The sequence below is a fragment of the Loxodonta africana genome, chromosome 8 (assembly GCF_030014295.1).
Source record: "Loxodonta africana isolate mLoxAfr1 chromosome 8, mLoxAfr1.hap2, whole genome shotgun sequence".
NCBI classification, from domain to species: Eukaryota; Metazoa; Chordata; class Mammalia; order Proboscidea; family Elephantidae; genus Loxodonta; species Loxodonta africana.
The window spans coordinates 13825618-13842380 of record NC_087349.1 but is presented as its reverse complement, the minus strand read 5'-3'; positions in this window follow the sequence as shown (position 1 = coordinate 13842380).

Genomic DNA, 16763 nt, shown 5'->3' with positions numbered 1-16763 from the left:
GAGAGAGGACCGTCCCCACCACCCCTTCCCTTTAATGAAGGGCCTCCCCCTCCTCAGAAGGGTGGAGGCTGGGGCTGCCCCCTGGGTGGGACCGGATCCGGCACCTCTCTGAACCCAACTCTCCGCGGGGTTGGGACTGGGTTTCACAGACAGCCTCTGTTTTGAGCACATCTGGAGTGACTCACGGGGCATGTGATCTCCTTGGCAGTGGGGTGGAGAGACAGAATTTCTGTGCTTCAGTTCCATGTGTTGGATGCCCCCACTGGAATTTTTCTTTAGCAAACAGACTCTCGGAACTCGCTGGAGAGAGAGCCCGGGAAGAGCTGGCTACTCTCTCAGCTGTCCACAAGGACCGCACCCAGGCCTGGGTGTGGCTGGAGGGGTGTGGGGAGGCTTGCCTGGTGGACTCTGACACCCATTGAGCCCAGAGTTGCCTTCAGGCCAGCAAAAGCATTGTAGGACCCAGGCTGAGCGTCACTGTTGACCCTGGAATGTTGGTGCCCACAGCCAGCTCCAAGAACCTTCCAGATTCAGGACAGGCAGTCTGTCAGGGGGCAGAAGTGACGGGGTGACGTGGTGCTTAGGTGCTGTGGGTGTGCATGTGTGTGGGTAATGATTGAGGGCTGTAGGTGACATTCATGGTGCATCCCCTTTCTGGCCTGTGCTTGGACCTGTAGCCAAACAACGATGAGTCTCCCAAGTACAGGGTTTTCCATGACCATTTTAAAAACACTGGTATAGACATCTTGATTTTATCCAACACCACTTCCTCACCTACTCTGCAGTTACAGACATGTAATCCTAAAGGTAGAGCCCTGGTGGTGCAGAGGTCAACAACTCAGCAGTTCAAGTCTACCAGCTGTCCCTTGCAAATCCTATGGGGCAGTTCTACTCTGTCCTATAGGATCGCTATGAGGAACACTAAAGGGCCGGTGAAAGTGAGGGAAGTCTTCCATAAGATGGACTGACAGACACGGTAGCTACAAGGACTCAGACACACCAATGATCACGAAGCTGGTGCGGGACCAGGCAAGGTTTCGTTCTGTTATACACAAGGCCGCCATGAGGCGGAGCAGAGGCGATGGCAACTAACAACAACAAACAATACTAGAGGATGGAGGACATTTAAAGAATATCTAATGTTGTGTGTTTCCAATCTGTGGAGGGAATGCCAGAGTGAACGGGTCGCTGGAGATGAGATCCCAAGGGTCTCCTCTGTTTCAGTCAGAGCTCCTCTTTTATTTGTTATAAGAATTGTTTGAAAAAAAAAAAAAAAACACTCCATAACTATAAACTTTGAAAGCCACTGATCTCACTAATATTGATAATAGCTACCAGTTGCCATCGAACTGATTCTGACTCATGGAGACCCCGTGTGCGTCAGAGTAAACTACGTCACACCGGGTTTTCAATGGCCGATTTTTCAGAAGTGCCTTTCTTCCAAGGCACCTCTGAGTGGGTTCGAACTGCCAAACTTCCGATTAGCAGCCAAACGTGTATGCCATTCAGGGACTCCTAATAATAGCTGTTGGGTGCTAAATTTGTCCCCAGCACCTCTTTGCACGAATTGATTGAACGCTCACACTAAGCTATGAGGCCAGTGCAGATCAGCACTCTCCAAAAGGAATGCAAGGCAAACCACAAAGGTAATTTAAAAATTTCTAGTAGCCAGATTAAAAAAAGGAGAAAGAAATAGGCGAGATGGATTGTAATAACTTCTTTCATTGAAACCGACATACCCCAAATTGTGTCATTTCTACTTGTAATCAATATCACAATTATTGGCAAGATATTTTATATTCTTTTTTTAAAAAATACTAAGTCTTTGAAATCCACTGTGTATTTTACGCCTATAGCACACCTCAATTCAGACTAACCATATTTCAAGTGCTTAATAGCTACAGGTGGCCTGTGGCTGTGCCTTGGACAGTGCGGGGCTAGGAGATGAGGGCAGGTTCTGGTGTCAGACTGCTGGTCTTTGAATCCTAACTCTACCACCTCCTAGCTGTGTGGTCTTGGCTGAGTTTCTTAATCACTTCGTGCCTCAGTCTTCCTCATCTATAAAATGGGCATAATAATAGTTTCTTCTTCATAAGGCTGTTGTGAAGAATATGTACATAGTGCTGAGAACAATACTTAGCATAGATTAAGCATTCAGTACCTAGTTGCTATTATTAGCATATACATGAAGAAATAGGCTCAGGAGGGTTAAGTAATTTGATCAAGATCACCCAGTAGGAAGTGACGGAGCTGGGATTTTAACCCAGGTCTATGTTATGTGATGCCATAGCCAGCATGTCAGACGACTCCCCTAGCTTGCCTTAAAAAACAAACAAAAAACCATTGCTGTCCAGTTGATTCAGACTCATAGCAACCCTATAGGACACAGTAGAATAGCCCCATAGAGTTTCTAAGGAGCAGCTGGTGGATTCAAACTGCTGACCTTTTGGTTAGTAGCCAAGCTCTTAACCACTGCACCACCAGGGCTCCAATTCCAAGCTACTGATGGTTTAATAGCACCACCAGCAGAGGCCGTCGAGTCAACTCTGGCTCCTGGTGACCCCATATGTGCCAGAGTAGAACTGTGCTCCACAGTGTTTTCTTTTTAATAACTTAATTCATTTTTTTTGTTGTTGTTGAAAATATACACAGCAAAACGTACAGCAATTCAACAGTTTCTACATCATGTACAATTCAGCAGCACTGACCACATTCTTCAAGTTGTGCAACTATCCTCACCCTCCCTTTCTGAACTGTTCCTCCACCGTTAACATAAACTCGTTGCACCTAGCCTTCCCATCTAAACTTTCGAGTTGCTGTTGTCAATTTGAGCCCACATAGATAGTTCTTAAAACAGCACAGTGCTCAAGGCAGACACTGTGTACTAGTTAAGCTAAAGTATTGTTTGGTTTTAAGAAGACTTCAGGGGATATTTTGGTTTACGGTTTAAAGATAATCTCAGGGTAATAGTTTTGGGGGTTCACCCAGCCTCCATGGCTCCAGAAAATCTGGATTCCACAGGGTTTTCAATGGCTGATCTTTCAGCAGTAGACTGCCAGGCCTTTCTTCTGAGGCACCTCTAGCTGTTAACTCTTTGGACCACCCAGGGACTTCAAGGCCCAGGTAGAAGGACATGACTGATACCAACTGTGACCCAACAGGGAGGGTGCAGAGGAATGAATGCCCTGACCTCTCTCCTCTCTTACTCTCTGCCTCCCATTAGCCCAACTGCCTGGCAGCCAGAGGGCATGGGAGCTTGGTGACGTGGTCCACAGAGGTCAGCGTCCCAGGCCCAGAGCCAGTGGCCAAGGGGGATTGTGACCTGGAGGGTAGAGGGGTAGCTGGTCCCATAGTTAAGTTACATATTGAATGGATGAATGAGGGAGTGAGGGTGTGATGGAGACAGAACTCCAAGTTAACGCCCGTGTTTCTAGTCTGGAAGCAGATACTGTTACGGCACTGATCTAAGTCCGTCAAGAAGACGGAAGAATGAGTCATCACCCCATCGCCTTGTGACATTTGGGACCTTTGCGTGTAGTCTCAAGCCCTACCTCCTGGCTCCGCACCAGGTTCCCCATCTCTAGGAGCCTCCCACTCTGTCTGCACAGCCAACACCTTTAGGCTGGTGTCTATTTTAAGGCCGTCAGTGAGGTAATCTGGAATGACAGCAGAAACACAGCTGTAATTACGAAGTGCCAGCCTCATGGTAGAAAAGTCACCCAGCCCTCCAGGGTTGCCAGCATAAGTGACTTGGTGGGACGTGTGCGCTGGAGCCAGTCTGGCCAGGATGTCCCCTGCCACGGAGGGTCCTCTCTGGACAGGGCGTCCTCTGCGCAGTAAAAGCAGGGTCCAATAATTCCGTTCCTGTGTCTACGTGAGGCCTGGACACCCCGTTGCCACTGCCAGCCCTGCTAGCCAGCGCGGTCATTCCGGAGAATAGCGGTCAGCCCCTCATCACGGGCCAATTTAATAAAACTGGCCAGGGCTCTCTTCTGGTAGAAATGCTGTCAAAACCAGATGGCTTTGGTGAGGCCTCTGAAACTGTGTTTACACGTCACTAAAATATCGGAAATGCAATCAGCTCGGCCACATGGCTTTGTGTGGACGCGGAGACTGTGTAACTTCCATTCCAAATGCAGGTACCTGGTCTGGGGGAAGCCAGAGAGATGAAGAGATGGGATTTTGGGTCGACTTGTCTAGCCTGGGATCTTCTATGTCTCAGATTAAAAATAACCAGTTACTCCCTTTGCTTCTAGCGTTTTTATTTATTTGATTATTGTTTGTTATTGTTCACTGCCATTGTGATGGTGATCCCATGCACAGTTGAACAAAATGCTGGCTGGTCCTGTTCTTTCTGCATGATCGGTTGTGGATCAGGCCATTGTGATCCATGGGGTTCTGATTAGCTGATTTGCAGAAGTAGATCACCAGGCCTGTCTTCCTAGTCTGCCTTAGTCTGGCAGCTCCGTTGAAACCTGTTCAGCATCACAGCAACACACAAGCCTCCGTGGACAGATGGGTAGTGGCTGCCCGTGAGGTGCACTGGCCCAGAATTGAACCTGGGTCTCCCACATGGAAGGTGAGAATTCTACCGCTGAACCAGGCTTGTCTAACTGCTTCTATATGAAACGTTACTGGTCATCATCACAGAGAGAAGGTCATGACAAACCGAGCGCTGGCTCTTGGCATTGCTGATCAGATGTGACAGCACAGGTTCCACGTTTCAGTTCCTCCCACATTTCGTTGGCTAAACGAAGTCCCGGGGCAACTCTTGAGTTCAGCAGGAAAGCAATGTGTAATTATTCCATGTTGTTGTTGAGTTCCGACTCACACAGACCCCTTTATCAATTATTCCACAGGAGTATTTGGCGAACAGTTATAAAATCTACAGCACTATTTACCCCTTTCCCCTGAAATTCAGGGTTAGGGGGATCTGTCTATTGGGCTGGAGTCCCTGGGTGGTGCAAACACTTAATGTGCTCAGCTGCTAACCAACAGGTTAGTGGTCGAAGTCCGCCCAGAGGTGCCTCAGACAGAAGGCCCGGTGATCTACTTTAGAAAAATCAGCCACCGAAAACCCTGTGGAGCACAGTTCTACTCTCACACACACAGGGTCGCCATGAGTAGGAATTGACTCCGTGACAACTGGTTTGGTTTTTATGTGGCAGGGGGAGATGGAACAGGGTTTGCAGAGGTGGGGGGGTAGTGGTGGGTATTCCGGAAGGAATTTCTCCAAACGGAAATCTCTCTGGGTGGGCATATTAGCCCCTCTTTGGCTGGATTCCATGGAAGGAGAAGACGTCGCGGAGCCTTTATGGAGTAAGTGGTTGGTACCCCTGCCAGTTTAATCCCATCTTCTCCTCTGAATGTGCAGCTAGAATGGAGTTGACACATGGACAGATGTGAAGCTGTAACTTACAGTAAGTGGCTGGTCGGCTGAGCTCAGAGCCAGGGCGTGTCTGGGCTGGGGACCCAGGAGGACAGCCAGGGAGGAGCCAGAGGCTTCCCGTCCCAGCAGGCTTCAGGAGGAGAGGCTAGTTATGCCGGGAATTTCCTGCCATTTCAATCCTTAATGCCAATAACCACAGTTTAGCAATTTCACCTCCTGGACACTTCTGGTGAATTTTTACAAAATTCTTCAGAAGCTCTTTTAGGTTTGCCCTTAAAAAGAAAATCCAGTGCAGTACTAGTTCGCTCCTGAATTGGATTTTGGGTCAATAACTGACAATTTGGTTGTTTTCATTAACTATTGAGGAGGAAGAAACCCCACCGCCTGCCTTTTTCTTTTCCTCTTAATTTAGAAACGCTGGGGAAAGAATTTGTTCTTGAAAGAACAAGAGGTAGATGGAGGGTGGGGCTAGAAAAATACTCACTCTGGGTTTTGAATGGCATCAACTGAGCTCCTGCCGGCCAGGGCCTGGGATAGGCTCATTGGGTGGGAAGAGGCTGTCAGGATGTCAAGGGCGGATTATCTACAGTGTTGTCATTTTAAGGAAGGGAAAGGAGTGCTTAGGGAAAGGAGTGAGGAGCCAAGTACCAGACCAGCACCAGCTGTGCCTGTTGTGAGGAGGAGAGAGACATGGACTTGGGGACCTCAACCCACTCTTTGGCATCACAGGAAACAGCTCTGCTCCCCACCTTGAAAAGCAAAGTGGGTGGGATGTGGGAGGTTCGAGTCTTGATTACGAGCAGCTGGGGAAAACAGGCGCACGTGGTCAGCTGGTTCAGATAAGGGCTTCATGGGGTGTATGCTGGGTAATTTGAGGGAGAAATAGTGCCTAAAGGGGGCATAGGAGAATCTGAGTGGTTTGAGTAAAGTCTATTTGGTTGCATCATCTAGAGCTGGTCATCCTCTTCCCTTTTCTTGTGAACAAAAGAGCAGAGATCTGTAAAGAGAAGATACTAACCAGGAGAAGAGGAGAGGAGAGATGGAGAGAAAAGGAGTGGTCAAGGCCAAGCCAGGAGGGGAGAGAAGACAGGCCGGGAATGGGATGAAATTGGTGTTCCCCCAGCGCCCTGCCCATGGGATATTCTGCCCCATCTTAAGTGTGAGGAGGGAGGACTTCAGTAGGTCTTTGGTTGGTACCTGTGATAGATTGTGTCCCCCCCAAATTTGTGTTGTTGTTATGTTAGGTTCTGTCGAGTTAGTTCCGACTCATAGCAACCCCTTGCACAACAGAACGAAACACTGTCTGGTCCTGTGCCATCCTCACAATCATTGCTATGCCTGAGCCCATTGTCACAGCCACTGTATCAGTCCATCTCGTTGAGGTCTTCCTCCTTTTCACTGACCCTTTACTTTACCAAGCATGATGTCCTTCTCCAGGGACTGATCCCTCCTGATAACATGTCCAAAGTATGTGAGACGTAGTCTTTCCATCCTTGCTTCTAAGGAGGATCCAGCTGTACTTCCAAGACAGATTTGTTTGTTTTTCTGGCAGTCCATGGTGTATTCAAAATTCTTCGTCAACACCATAATTCAAAGGCATCAATTCTTCTTTGATCTTCCTTATTCATTGTCCAGCTTTCACATGCATATGATGGGATTGAAAATACCATGGCTTGGGTCAGGTGTACCTTAGTCTTCAAGGTGACATCTTTGCTTTTCAACACTTTAAAGAGGTCCTTGCTGCAGATTTACCCAATGCAATGTGTCTTTTGATTTCTTAACTGCTGCTTCCATGGGTGTTGAATGTGTATCCAAGTAAAATGAAATCCTTGACAACCTCAATCTTTTCTCCATTTATCATGATGTTGCTTATTGGTCCAGTTGTATGGATTTTTGTTTTCTTTTATGTTGAGGTGTAATCCATACTGAAGGCTGGAGTCTTTGATCTTCTTCAGTAAGTGCTTCAAGTCCTCTTCACTTTCAGCAAGAAAGGTTGTATTATCTGCATATTGCAGGTTGTTAATATATACTGAAGTCTTATTCCCTGAACCTTCGAATGTGACCCTTACAGAAATAGGGTTTTTCTCTTGTTATGTTAATGAGGTCATACCTGAGTAGGGTAGGTCCTAAACCTAATTTCTTCTAAGGGGTGCTTTATAGAAAGGGAAAATAGACACAGAGAGACATACAAGTGGGAAGAGCATATGAAGAACTGTCTACAAACCGAGCAATGCCAAGGAATGCCCAGTGCTACCGACAATGAGGGCCCATCCCCTAGAGCTGAGGCCCTGATTTGGGCATCTAGTTTCTAAAACAATGAGACAATAAATTTCTGTTCTTTAAAGCTACCCATTGGTGGCATTTTTGTCACAGTAACTCTAGGGAACCAAGTCAGTACCCATGTAGGATATTAGGTACCACAATGATACCACTGGGAGTTCATTAGGAGTCTGAATGGTACCGTTCAGAGCAGTGGGAGTTCAGCCCTTTGGCACAATGAGTTTGTTGAATAAATCTTAAGGCAAAGTTTTTTTTTTTTTTCCAATGTGTGTCATCCAAATTATTGTCCCTAAACTTTTTTTTTGCATGTCCAGGAAGAGTATTTAAAAAAAACCAACAACCCTTTCTCTGGTTAAATAGATGCCCAACTTGATGATAGAGTAAGACTGAGCACTGCAATTAGACTCATGAGGCATAGTATGGATCCATTAGAGTTAAGGTTATATTTTAAAAAAAGAATAAGAATGAGTGGTAGAAATTCATTTAAGCATCTTTTTTTAAACGCTTTGTGGTAGAAATGCTTGCTTGAAGGCCTGGTAACTAGTCCCACTGTGGGCCTTACTCATTCCAACATATTTTAAGGGAGACACTGCTGTGATTTTCTATGGAGGACAGACAGTTGGCTGAAGTAGATGTATTTACTCACTTCCCACCATTTCTGCTGGCCTCTCCCAACTTGCTTCCAGCAGGTAGAACAGAAGAGCATCTTTCTGTTGGGAACAGATGTCCCGTGGTGAAGAGAAATGGGTGTACTTGTACTTGAATAAAATCTTCAGTCTTTGTTGGTGACTTTGTAAGTGCAGGGGTCACCTCTCTACTTATGGGGAAACCACCACTCTCCACATGGCTGTTCGGAGAAAACATTGTTGTAACCCTGTGTACAAGTAGGTGCTTGATAGCAGCTTTTAAAGAAGAGGGTGAATTAGAGGGTCTCATGGCTCAAAGACCCTTCAAGGTCATCTAGCACCTCTTTTGAACTCATGCTAGGACCTTGGAGGATGACTTTTATCAGAGTTTGCTTGAATGATGAATCAAAATAGGCACATGTTTGAGACGAACTAACAACAAAAAAATCATACCCATGAAATTTTCATCTACAGAGCAAATGAACATAATAGTAAAAAGCTGAAAGCACCCTAAATATCCTTCAGTAGGAGAATGGAGAAACAAAATGTGTATATTCATACAATGGAATGTTGTTATGTGCCAATGAGTCGGCTCCGACTCACAGTGACCCATAGAACAGAGTAGAGCTGCCCCACAGGGATTCCAGGGAGCAGCTGGTGCATTCAAACTGCTGACCTTTTGGTTAGCAGTCAAGCTCTTAACCGCTGCGCCGTCAGGGCTCCATACAATGGAATACTACCCAGCAATGTAAAAGAACAAATTACTGACTCAACATGAATGAACCTCAAAAACACTATACTGAGCAAAAGAATACGTAGTTGATAAGCTGAGGGATAGGCAAAACTAAACTATGGTGATTACTTTTTTTTTTTTGTGGGAGGGTGGCCATTGATGAACAGGGCATGAGGGAACTTTCTGGAATGATGGAAATGTCTTTATATTTTGATCTGGGTGCCTGTTACATATATGTACACATATGTAAAATCACTGAGCTATATACTTAAGATTTGCACTTTTTACTGAATGTGAATTACACCAAAAAACCGAGACAAAGCAAAAGTAAAAAAAAGAAAAACAACCCCAAAACACAAACAATGGATACACACAGGATGGGAAATATGTGGCTGACTTAGGAATGTTTATTGTTGTTAAGTCGAACGAAGCACATTCGATAGGACGCAATGTTATGAAAGCTCCCTCTTGCCTAGTAGATTAGGTAACTTCGGCAAGTTACTTAATGTCTCTGGATTTCAGTTCTTCTATTAAAAAAGAAAGGAAAGAGGTTCCCGTGTTCACTCCACACAGAAGTGGCTGCATCAGATGGCACTGGCCTGGCCACGTGGGCACCGGGGTATGAAGCTGCTCCAGGTACAGACCTTACTGCTGTTCTGGGTCCAACAAGCTAAGGGCACGGACAGCCCCATGCCAACCTGCTGGCTCCCTTTCCAGTCTTTCCAGTTATGCCAGCCCTGCGGGTGCACTGAAGGGCCCCTGTGTCCAGGCCTGGAGCGCCTCCCCTGCCTCCAGTGTCCTGGCTTCCCCTCTGCTCCCGGCTGCTCTTCTCCCAGCTTCTGGCCTGAAAGCCTCTTTCTGTCTGGGAATGTGTTTGAAGCCACAGTCTGAGGACACCTGACTCACACCCAGGCCCGGCACCTAAAATATGCCACCAAGAATTCCAGCCCAACTTCTCCTTGGGCAGACAGACAACAAAGGTCTGGCCTGAGCCAGTTTCAAAGACAGGTAAAGAGGTGACACCCCTACCCCAGCTCAGCTCACACCCAAGTTGTCTGAGCTGTGACTCCCCTACCCCTTCCTTGCCTCAGACCCCCAAAAGGGAGAAAAGTAGTGCATGAGGGTAATTTTCCATCTTACTTCACTGACTCAATCCTTTCCTCCTGACACACAGGTCCCTGGGTGCTACAAATGATTTGCACACGACTGACTGCTGACCTGAAGGTTGGTAGTTCAAACCAACCCAGTGGCTCTGTGAAAGAAAAGCCTGGTGATCTGCTTCCATGAAGATTACAGCCAAGAAAACTCTATGATTCTACTCTGACAGAAATGAGGTCACTGTGAGTTGGAATCGACTCCACAGCAATGGGTTTGGTTTTGCTTTCCTCCTGACACGAGAGGTGGACAACTTTAGAGGCTCTTATTTGCTGACTGGAAAATTTAGGCTCTGAAGATAGTAGCCTCCTATCGCAAGGCCCTAGGGCAGAGGTCAGGCTCCTCCTCCTGAATTCAGACTTAAGAGCCACACAGGAAACCAGTTTATCTCCTTAACCAGAGCTGAGGAAACGGGCCTTGCCCAAGGCCTTCTCCTGTCAGGGTTCTGTGGAGGCACAAATATTGGCCCCATAAAATCATAGATCCATAGGCCAGAAGGATTTAGAGGCAGAGCTTCCAACTGGTTCTTCCCAGTTAGGTCATGGCCAAGCAAGTGAAACCAGAACAAGTCTGAATTTTCAAAATTTGGGTGAAGCTTACAGGTGGAAAAATTAAGCTTTCCCTGCTGGAAACTTAATCTCCCTCTTAGAAAACAAGGGCAGCGTACATGTTGCATAGCAACCAAATCTCTTGGCCATCGGATTTTGAGCAAAGCCGAAAACAGCGGTGCCCTGCTCAAAGATGGCGGCTGACCATGACGCTTTGAATGTGTGCCACTCTCCATAGTCCTGCCAATAATCCAGTCTCACACATCAGGCTCCTGAAAGGGCTCACTACATCTTTTATGTGTCTCCCATTCCAGGGCTTCAACCCATAATTTTTCTAGTCATCATTCCAGATCACTCAAATCTTAAATGTTCAGTCTGTTCCACTTTCACTTCGCTGGCCATGTTTAGAAGTTTGAAGCCCTATTTAGAGGTCAGACACTTCAGCCTGAAACTTAAGTGGAAAGGGGTGAGCTCACGTGCTTAGGGGCAAAGCCCACAGTGACAGGACCAGGAACAGAACACAAGGGGCAGTGTGGACCCAACTCCTCAAGCAGACAAGATAGAATTGACCACACCTCACTTTGTCCCTCGAGACCTGGGCTTCTCAACCTCAGCACTACTGATACTTTGGGCTGGATAATTCTGCATCGTGGGACTGTCCTGTGCATGGTAGAATATTTAGCAGCATCCCTGACCTCTACCCACTAGATGCCAGTAACAGCCTTTCCCCAGTTGTGACAATCAACAATGTCTCCAGACATGGCCAAATGTTCCATGGGGGGCAAAGAGCCCAGATGAAACCCTGTTCTTTTAGTTCAACACTTAGATAAAGATGCATTTTGATGCACTTATTATTTACATATCTGTCTGATGCATTCATCCCTAAGTTCCTTATAGGTTCTTCATCCATAAAGCCCAGACAGGGTCTTTCTTATTCACCTCGTATTTCAGTATCTCACACTACTTTAGTGTCATGTTTACAGTACTGCGCATGAAAGAGAGATGCAGTAAATGATTTTGAATGAATAAATGAATGAATGAATGAACAAATTCATCAGGAGACCCCAGGACATAAACTTCCCCTCACTGGATAACTAGGTATATTACCAAACTTTGAAGCCCCTGGAGGGTACAGAAGGTTAATGCACTTGGCTGCTAAGCAAGAGGTTGGAGGTGTGAGTCCACCCAGAGGCACCTCAGAAGAAAGACCTGCCAGTTTACTTTCAAAAAACTCTATGAAGCACAGCTCTCCTGTGACACACATAGGCTTGACATGAATCAGAGTCAACTTGATGGCAACTTCTTTTTTTACATATATTAAACATCAGCCTTGTATGAGACTCACAAGGTTGGCAGGAGAGGCAGAAGACTGACGAACTTGACCTTCACTCGTGGGCTGTGGGGGACATTTCATCTGCTTCGTCGTCAGTATCACAGTCCTGCAGAAGGCACCATCTCCTTCTGCTCTTTTCCCGATGCCGCAGTCTTAATTACGTGTCTTCATTTCATTCTTACAAAGCAATAGAAAGAGATACTAAGCCAAAGAGCTTTTTGTTGCTGGGGACACAGCCAGCATTCTGGAATGTTTAGCCTTGAGATTTTCTCAGTCTCACAATCAGAAGTAAACAGCCCCAGAATACTGCCACTTGCAGCCACGAGAGCCAGGGGAGCATGTTTACCACAGAATTATTAAATTTTGGCATTGGGAAAAGTCACAAGTAAAATATAAAAGGAAAAATCTCCACTACGAAATTCTATTTTATTGCTTTTCTTCATCCCAGCAATCTTCACCAACATTAACTTTGGACAAGTGACCAAACCCTTCTATGGCTGTTTTCCAAACAACAAAAGGCTTGGGAGGTTAGGGTTCTCTTTTGTCAGAAAAAAAGGAAAGAAAAGAAAAAGAAGGAGGCTTCTGTCTGTATTATCACCTTGAGAGGAACTTACACGCAAAGTTACAAAATGTAGGTTTCGGCCTTTTTTGAAGGGGTGGGCTTACTTTGAGCAGAATAAAAATGGAGGAGATTGAATGAGAGAAAATACAAGCTATTGGTTAGATAGATCTTTCAGGGGGCAGTGATGGCTTAGTGGTAGAATTCTCGCCTTCCATGCAGGGGACCCAGGTTCAATTCCCAGCAAAGACACCTTATGCGCAGCCATCTCCCGTCTGTCAGTGGAGGCAGGCATGTTGCTGTGATGCCGAGAAGGTGTCAGTGGGGCTTCCAGACTAAGACGGACTAGGAAGAAAGGCCTGGTGATCTACACTGGTTCAAACTTCAACCCATCATGAGGATGGCACATAACCGGGCAACATTTCATGCTGTTCTGTTGTGCATAGGGAGCCCTGGCGGCATAGTTCAAATCCACCAGCCACTCCTTGGAAACTCTGTGGGGCAGTTCTACTCTGTCCTGTAGGGCTGCCATGAGTAGGAATCGACCCGACGGTAATGGGTTTTCTGCATGGGATCACCACGAGTTGAAGGCGGACTTGACAGCAGCTACCAACAATGCAGAAAAACCAATTGAAAGAAAAAAGATTGACCATTCCGTGAACTCTACCAATCCAATTAATTCAAATGGACAAAGTGAGTTGAACATAAACAATGAAAGAGAGCGCAGTTAAAACAGAAATAAGGATGGAAGAGGGACTAACGTCACGGCAAAGAGAGGAAAGAATGATTAAGTTAGAGGAGTGATGGGCAGTGTTGGGTTAGTATTGGGTTAAAAGTGAATTTCACCCAAAAGTGCATCACGGACTCCACCGTAAAGCCCTTATTCCATGGGAATTGGCGTGATTGCTTTTCAGCTTAAATTTATCTAAGTGACTATCAGGAAGAATGACTGTAACTTATTACTGACTGACTGCTATTGGAGAGGTCAGAGATAAAACCAGGGCTGGCGGGAGATCCAGAGGGATTGAGGGTCTAACTCAAATTAGGACCCCTGTCACGGGTTGAATTGTGTCCCAAGTGAAAGACATGTTGAAGTCCTAGCCTCCAGTACCTGTGAACGCTACCTTGTTTGGAAATAAGGCCTTTGAAGATGGTATCAGGTTAATGTGAGGTCATCGGAGCAGGGTGGGTCCTAATCCAATGTGAGTGGTGTCCTTATAAAAGAGGAGAGACATAGACACAGAGGCACACAGAGGGAAGATGGCCACGCGAAGACAGAGGCAGGGACTGGAATTATGTACCACAAGCTGAGGAACGCCAAGGATCACTGGCCATCACCAGAAGCTAGGAGACAGGCGCGGAAGGGATTCTCACTCAGAGCCCTCAGCAGGAATCAACATGGCCGACACCCTGATCTTGGACTTCCAGCCTCCAGAAATGTGAGACAATAAATTTCTGTTGTTTTTAGCCACCCAGTTTGTGGCACTTTGTCACAGCATCCACACACACACAAAAAACACTAATAAACCCCCAAACAGAACCTGTATTCTGGACGGCAGGGAGGGGTTAGAAAGGTGGAAAGCAGCAGACGTTTCAGGAAGAGTTAGGAAGCAATTTGCTGGTGGGACCACCAGAGAAAGAGAAGGAGCTGGGCAGGAGCAGGGCCTGGGCTGTCCTGCAGGTGAGCAGGCCTGCGCAGCTCCACAGGGAGGGAGACTCTGGACTTTCCTGTAAGCCAGGGCTGCACAGACGCACAGAATTTAGAGCAGGAAGGGCCTTTGGAATCCCATCTAAACCTCACAATTTCCAGATGAGGCCCAGAGAGATGGACATTTCCCTTCTACTTCCCTGTACAAAAGCGGAGGCCTCCCTCATAACTTGCACGTGTCTTGTGTCCTCTGAGAGCTCAGAACACATTGACTGGCTTTCAGGTGTTCGGCGTGACCTCAAGTGGACAGGTCTGAAGCAGCCAGAAATAAGAGTTATCAGTGAAGCTGTTCAAAGATGAACGTGGGTCTACATGGTTCCTATGTGTCCCTGTTGTGTACCCTCATAAATACTCATTTACAGGTAACCAGCCTGGGCTGTGTGGGGGCCAGAGCTAACTGTGGAGGAGGTACAGGAGGTGAGGGAGAGACAGGATATGACAGGGTTGCCAGAGTTAGCACAAAAAGCCACAGGGCACCTGTCTTAGTCATCTAGTGCTGCTGTAACAGAAATATCCCAAGTGGGTGAATCTAACAGAAATTTATTCTCTCGCAGTTTAGAAGGCTAGAAGTCCAAATTCAGGGCACCAGCTCCAGGGAAAGCCTTTCTTTCTCTGTCGGCTCTGAGAGAAGGTCCTTGTCATCAGTCTTCCCCTGATCTAGGAGTTTCTCAGTGTGCACCCTGGGTCCAAAGGACACACTCTGCTCTTGGCTCTTCTTGCTAGGTGGTAATGAGGTCCCCATCTCTCTCTGCTCACTTCTTTCTTTTATATCTCAAAAGAGATTGACTCAAGATACAACCTAATCCTGTTGATTGTTTCCTGCCTCCTTAACATCACTGCCTCTAATCCTACCTCGTTAACATCACAGAGGTTAGGATTTACAACACATAGGATAATTACATCAGATCACAAAATGGAGGACAACCACACAATAATGGGAATCATAGCCTAGCCAAGTTGACACACATTTTTTGGGGGGGGCGGGGGGGAGGACACAATTCAACCCATAACAGCACCCACTTAAATTTGAATATCAGGTAAACAACAGCTGATTTTTAGCATAAAAAGTATAGCCCAAATATCGTGTGGGATATACTTATACACTAAAACATTTTTTTTTTTTCATTGTTTATCTGACATTCAAATTTAAGTGGGTGCCCTGTGTTTTATCTGGCAACATGTTCTGGAGACTCTCAAGCCTGCATGCTTGGCAATGGTGGTGAAGGTGAGGGGTTGCACTGCCCCTATTTCAGGTGGAGGATGGTTGGCCAGTCCCACTGCTTGTACCATTCCTGAGAGGGGCTCTGCCTGGGGTTTCTAGAAGAGACAGGAAATGCCAATACCACTGAGAAGTCCAGACAGCAGAGGAAAGAGAGAGAAGCTTTCAGAGGCCATTAGGACAACACGTTTCTTTCTCTAGCCCCCTATTGTCCAGCTCCAGCGGGAGGAACGGCAGGGAGCCTTTAAGGATTTGGGCACAGAAGGAAGCATGGTAGATAAAGCAGCCACAGTGGCTGTGTCCTGGGGAGATAATGGCTACGAACCTTTGAAAATGAATGGTCTGCTTTGTTCTTGAATAATAATCAGTTGGCAGCTTTGTTTCCACTTCCCAGCAGCTGGTGAGGGGATTCTGATTCAGAGCTGAAGGGGAAGGGGTGGCCTGGGGCTGGGCTGGTGGTACGGTACATGGGGTTGGGTGGAGGTGTCACCATGACAGGCAGCCCCATGTGGTGACAAAGCTTCTTGCTGCAAAGCATTTCCCCACTGCTGTGCCTTAATGTCTGATCTTCCCCTCAAAAATACAAATACCCCTGAGAAACACAACCTATGAAGCTATTATCCTTTTAGAGTGAATTAGTTCTGTAGAGTCATCCTAGCCCCATATTAAGGTCCCTGGGTGGCGTAAAAGGTTTGCCCTTGGCTGCTAATCAAAAGGCTGGTGGTTTGAACCCACCCAGCAGTGCTGGATAAAAGGAGCCTGGCGATCTGCCTCTGTAAAGATTACAGCCAAGGAAACCCTGTGGAGCACAGCTCTACTCTGTAACACATGGGGTCGCTATGAGTCGGAACTGACTTGATGGCAATGGGTTTGGTTCTGGTTCTAACTCCATGTTTGGTGGAAAGCAGGGTCTTGGGGGTATTGGATATTGTATTATAGGATGGGTGTTCTTATGGGGACTGACCGATGGAGAGGTTGATCGCATAGAGAAGGAACAGGAAGAAAGCCCAGCAATTAAAGGGTGTGGGCAGTTGAGGAGAGTAGGGAAGGTGAGGGCAGGGGAGAAATGAGAGGACAGATGGAAGCAACAGAGGAGGTGGGTGGGGTGAAGCTTCTACTTTACTTGCCACCATCTCTGCTGGGGCTGCGGTCCGGACAAACTGGGGTTGGACCTGGCTGAGGTAAAAAACAAAAACAAAACTATTGCCATCGA